Here is a 6,000-nt window from a genome sequence, read left to right on the forward strand (position 1 = left end):
CAATTTAATCTGCATCGGACCAAAAGTAGACCACTACATTCAACGTCTCTTGAGTGAGTGGAGCTTGCTGAGTCCTTGCCCATCCAAGTGTACAAGATTTCACCAAATGCGCCCATGTGGAGGTGGTTAGCATCCCTTATCGGTGTTTAGTAACAGATCTGAAAGTGTTGTGATGCAATAGACGGCTAGAAAGAACAAGAAATGGGTGATTTTTATGCATGATGGAGCTCCAGATGGATGGAGTTCGAAGCAGTTTACGTAAATTAACTATGCTATCAATTTTAAAGTATTGTTCTAGTGTCTGGGATCAGTACCAGGAGGGTATTAGTAAGAGAGCAAACACACGGACTCCTAAAGCTTCATGGTTTTGCGCTTAAAACAGACTATAATGTTAGATCGCTTGAGTTTCCGACCTGCATGTGGAATGCAGCACTGTTAATACTCCAATGTAAGAAATATATTTCAAGCGCATAGCATACATTCTTCTTGCAGGTTTCTCTTCCATAAACTACGGTAGCAAACTGTAAAATGAAGAAATTACTTCCCTAAAACAGAGATTCTGTGAGATACTTCACAATAAAGCTTTCCAGAGATGTATACCGTCCACTATTAACACCTGATCATGGTTTAGAAATTACACCATGCCCACATCAGTCCTATATAAAATGATAGTAGTGGAGAATACCTCTTACAAGGCAACAGATAAACGCATAGCAGCAGTGTCCAACATGTGAAAATTACAATCCATTCCGCCACTAACTCTAAACAGCACATCTGTCAAGCACATGTATACACACGGATTGCATTGTCTCAAACACCTATCGCTGACTTAGTTATGAAACTAAAGTACCGATTTTACTCCCAAGATGCGACAGGGGAATGGAGTACATCGAATAAATCTTAGTTTGCTTACAGGAATGTGTAATGTTTCGTTACACATGAGATGCAAGTCTTCTTATGACCAAGAGGGGTTTACTGTTAAGGATCGCAAGTAAACACTGCTGTAAGACCCACACACAACACGCAGTTGTATACGAGTCGAAGCCAGGCTATGTGACAACTGATGCATCCTGACAGAACATCAGTAAAAAATGGTCAAATGACCTGTAACAACTGCTCCCTCCTCCCCTGACCGAGGTGTACGTGACTGTATCTCAAATAGAAGTGGTAAAGGGAAGGATTCCAGTTCAGAGAGAAGGGATCGCACGCAAACCTCAATCTTGAGCCCTGGCCTGTGCCGCCAATGTGGGATATGGACTGCCATGGGTGGGGAAAGGAGACGGTAATTTGGATGCACATGAGAACTACGAATGTATGCAACAAAACTGGCGAGCAGATGTGCACGTGAGATCCGCAGTGGAAAGACTCCGGCCTCCACCAGGACACTAGTCACCAGACTCTTTCTAAAAGCTCCCATCACTAGGCGAACGCCACATTGGTGCACTGGGTCGAGCAAACGCAAAGCCGAGGGCACCGCCGAACTGTAAACCAGATTCCCATAGTCCAGGCGGGATTGAAAAAGGGCTCTGTAGAGCTGCAGCAACAGAGCTATCTGCACTCCAATTGGTGTTGCTCAGGCAGCAGAAGGCATTGAGGTGCTGCCAGCATATCCGCTTAAGCTGACGAAGGTGAGGTAGCGAAGTCATCCAGGCGTCGAAAACCAGTCCTAAGAATCGTTATGTCTCCACTACAGTGTGTGGATCGTGATTAAGACGAAGTTCTGGTTCTGGATGAAAGGTACTACGCCGACAGAAGTGCATGACACACGACCGTGTCTGAAAACTGGAAGCCATGGGCTAGAGCCCATGGCTGTAACTTGTGAATGGCTCCCTGTAGACGACGCTCAGCAACACTAGTACTGGAGGAGCAATACGAAATGCAGTAGTCATCCGCATACAGAGAAGGGGAGACTAATGGCCCTACAGCTGCTGCTTGGCCATTAAGGCCACTGAAAGAGAGATTCAATATTGAGCCCTGTGGGACGCCGTTCTTAATACGGGGAGAACTATGGGAGGCACCAACTTGGATATTTCAAGTACAGACTGACAGGTAGTATCGGATAAAAATTGGAAGTGGGGCCCGGAGATGCCACTCATACAATGTGGCTAGGATATGATTGCGCCAGGTCGTGTAATATGCTTTACCTCAGTCAAAATAAGATGGCAATCAGGTGTTGGCGTCTGGAAAAGCTTTTTCAGATGGCAGATTCTAGGGACACAAGAGCGACCCTGACGGAAGCCACCCAGACATTAAGCCAGTAGGCTACGTGACTCCAGGACCCAACCCAACTGCTTGGATTTCAGTAACTTCTAGAGAACGTTAGTGAGGCTGATGGGCTGATAGCTATCCACACCAAGCGTATTTCTACCTGGTTTGAGCATCTGAATAACGGTGCTCTCCCGCCATTGCAATTGAAACACGCCATCATACCAGATCCAGTTGAAGACGAGGAGATATCGCTTGCAGTCAGGCAAAAGATGTTTAATCCTCTGACTGTGTATCCGCTCTGGCCCAGGAGCTGTGTCAGGGCAATGAGGAGCTCCCACTCTGTAAATGGGGCGTTATAGGATCTCTGTGGCGTGTAGTGAAGGAGAGGACTTCTCCTTCCAGCAGCGCCGTTTCTGAGTGCTAAATACTGGGTGGGGGGGGGGGGGGGGGGTCAATTCTGTGACGCAGGCGCTCAGCGCACAGCAGAGCGCTCATCAAAGCACATCTGCGTCGGTAGAGAACATGCCATTGATGTTAACACCAGGAATACCTGTTGGGGGTCTGGTACGCAGGAAGATCTTCGTCCACACTTGGGAAGGTGACGTATGGCACCCAATGGTCGACACATACCTCTCCCAACACTCCTGTTTCCGTAGTTTTATGAGCAGGCGAACACGGACATGGAGCCATTTAACGGTTATTAGGTGCTCTAGGGAAGGGTGCAGCTTATGTCACTGTAGAGCTCGCGGCCGCTCTTTAACTTCCTCAGTGACATCCGGCGACTACAAAGGGACTGTCTTTCGCTGGGGGCACACGAGAGAACGAGGGATCACGTTTTATGCCTCAGACGCGATCGTTGTAATGACCTATTCAATCATAACATCGATGGCACTAAGTGAGGGACATTCAACAGTGACAGCAGAGATAAAGGCTACCCAGTTTGCCTTATTTAAAGCCCATCTGGGTAGGTGTCCGTGGGCATGGTGTTGGGGGAGTGACGAGAGGATTCGGAAGTGGTCACTACCACACAGGTCGTCCTGTGCTGTCCAGTGGATTTTTTTTTTTTGGGTAGGGTTTAAGGGCGCTCAACTGCTGAGGTCATTAGCGCCCAGTCACTGGTGTTAGAGCACATGGAATCTGCTAAAACTCAAGGGGATGGGGAGACACCAGAAGGACCTGACAAAGATGCAGATTAAATAAGTAAAAAGGTTAAATGTCTTTGGTCAAGCCAGTTAAAGTTATAAAACGCAGAATACGAGCAGCTGCTCGAGCGTCATCAGCTAAAACATCCGGTAAGGTAGATGGCAGGGACAGGACAACACGAAATTGACTAAAACGGGGACACGACAATAAAACATGGCGCACCGTTAATGCCTGACCACAAGGGCACTGCGGGGCTGGGCCACCGGAGAGCAGGTAGCAGTGGCTAAACCGGCAATGCCCAATCCGCAACCTGGTCAGAAGGACCTCCTCACGCCGAGATGGTCGGGAGGAAGTTGTCCAAGCAGTTGGGAGCGGTTTTACTGCCCGGAGCTTGTTTCCTTGGAGGGATGACCAAGCATCCCACCACAAGGACACAAGCCTCTTACATACATCCCCACAAACGTCAGATGACGGGACACAATGGGAGGCTGGCCGAGGCTGGAGGACTGCAGCCTTGGCTGCAGCATCCGCAGCCTCATTCCCAGGCACTCCTACATGTCCGGGAACCCACAGAAAGCTGACAGAACCGCCATTATCAGCGAAAGAATGGAGGGACTGCTGTATCCGTTGAATCAAGGGATGGACCGGATAGGGAGCCCCAAGGCTCTGAAGAGCACTGAGTGAGTCAGTGCAGAGTACATACGATGAATGGCGGTGGCGGCGGGCATACTGAACGGCCTGATGGAGAGCAAAAAGCTCGGCCGTAAAGCTGGAACATTGGTCAAGGAGCCGGTATTTAAAGGTGGCGGCCCCGACGACAAAGGCACATCCGACACCATCGGCAGTTTTGGAGCCATCGGTGTAAATAAAGGTGTGACCGGCAAGTCGAGCACGAAGTTCGACAAACCGTGAGCAATACACTGCAGCCGGAGTACCCTCCTTCGGGAATGAGCTGAGGTCGAGATAAATACGAACCGGAGCCTGGAACCAAGGTGGTGTCGGGCTCTCACCCTCTCTGAAGGTGGTAGGGAGGGCAAAATCCAATTGTCGAAGTAGGCGACGGAAGCGGACTCCGGGGGGGCAGCAGGGCAGACACATACAACCCGTACTGACGGTCGAGAGAATCGGCGAAGAAGGACTTGTAAGAGGGGTGTTCGGGCATAGACAACAGCCGGCAGGCATACCGACACAGCAGTACGTCGCGCCGGTAGGTCAATGGTAACTCGGCAGCTTCAACATAAAGACTCTCGACAGGACTAGTGTAGAAGGCTCCGGTCGCAAGACGTATCCCCCGATGGTGGATGGAGTTGAGCCGGCGTAAGAGGGATGGCCGAGCGGACGAGTAGACGAAGCTCCCATAATCCAGCTTCGATCGGACTATGGACCGATACAAGCGAAGCAGGACAGTGCGATCCGCTCCCCAAGATGAACCGCTAAGAACTCTGAGGACATTAAGGGAACGTGTACAACGGGCCGCCAAATAAGAGACATGTGGAGACCAACACAGTTTCCTGTCCAACGTGAGCCCTAGAAACTTAGTTGTGTCCACGAATGGGAGAACAACGGGACCGAGATGTAAGGATGGCGGAAGGAACGCTTTATATCGCCAAAAGTTGATACAAACCGTCTTCTCTTCAGAGAACCGGAAGCCATTTGCCACGCTCCATGAGTAGAGGCTGTCTAGACAACGCTCCAGGAGGCATGTTCTCTGGGCACTGCAGTAGATCGCGAAGTCATCGACAAAGAGAGAGCCTGAGACATTAGGTGGAACGCAATCCATAATTGGATTGATCACGATGGCAAAAAGGGCTACGCTCAAGACGGAGCCCTGAGGCACTCCGTTCTCCTGGAGGAAGACGTCGGACAATACGGAACCCACACGTACCCTAAACTTTCTATCCGTTAAAAAGGAATCAATAAAAAGGGGCAGACGACCGCGTAGGCCCCACTTGTGCATAGTGTGGAGGATACCTCCTCTCCAACAGGTATCATAAGCCTTCTCCAAGTCGAAGAACACGGCTACCGTTTGGCGCCTTCGCAAAAAGTTGTTCATGATGAATGTCGACAAGGTCACAAGATGGTCAACAGCGGAGCGGCGGCGACGAAAGCCGCATTGGACATTAGTAAGTAGTCGTCGAGATTCAAGAATCTAAACTAACCGAGCATTAACCATGCACTCCATCACCTTACAGACACAGCTTTTAAGAGAAATGGGGCGGTAACTAGAAGGAAGGTGTATCCTTCCCGGGTTTGGGTATAGGAACAACAACGGCGTCACGCCAACGCATGGGGACTTTACCTTCGGTCCAGACGCGATTGTAGGTACGAAGAAGGAAGCTTTTGCCCGCCGGAGAAAGGTGTGCCAGCATCTGAACGTGAATGGCATCTGGCCCCGGAGCAGAGGACCGGGACAGTGCGAGCGCACGTTCCAGTTCCCGCATAGTAAAGGGGGCATTGTAAGTTTCCAGATTTAGCGAGTGGAAGGAAGGTCGCCGAGCCTCGTCTGCCTCTTTCCTGGGAAGGAAGGCAGGATGGTAATGGGCGGAGCTTGAAACCTCCGCGAAAAAGCGGCCAAAGGCGTTGGAGACAGCCACAGGATCAACAAGGACCTCATTACCTGAGGTCAGGCCAGGTACCGAGGAGTGGGCC

This window comes from Schistocerca serialis, chromosome 5 (assembly GCF_023864345.2).
Source record: "Schistocerca serialis cubense isolate TAMUIC-IGC-003099 chromosome 5, iqSchSeri2.2, whole genome shotgun sequence".
Lineage (NCBI taxonomy): Eukaryota > Metazoa > Arthropoda > Insecta > Orthoptera > Acrididae > Schistocerca > Schistocerca serialis.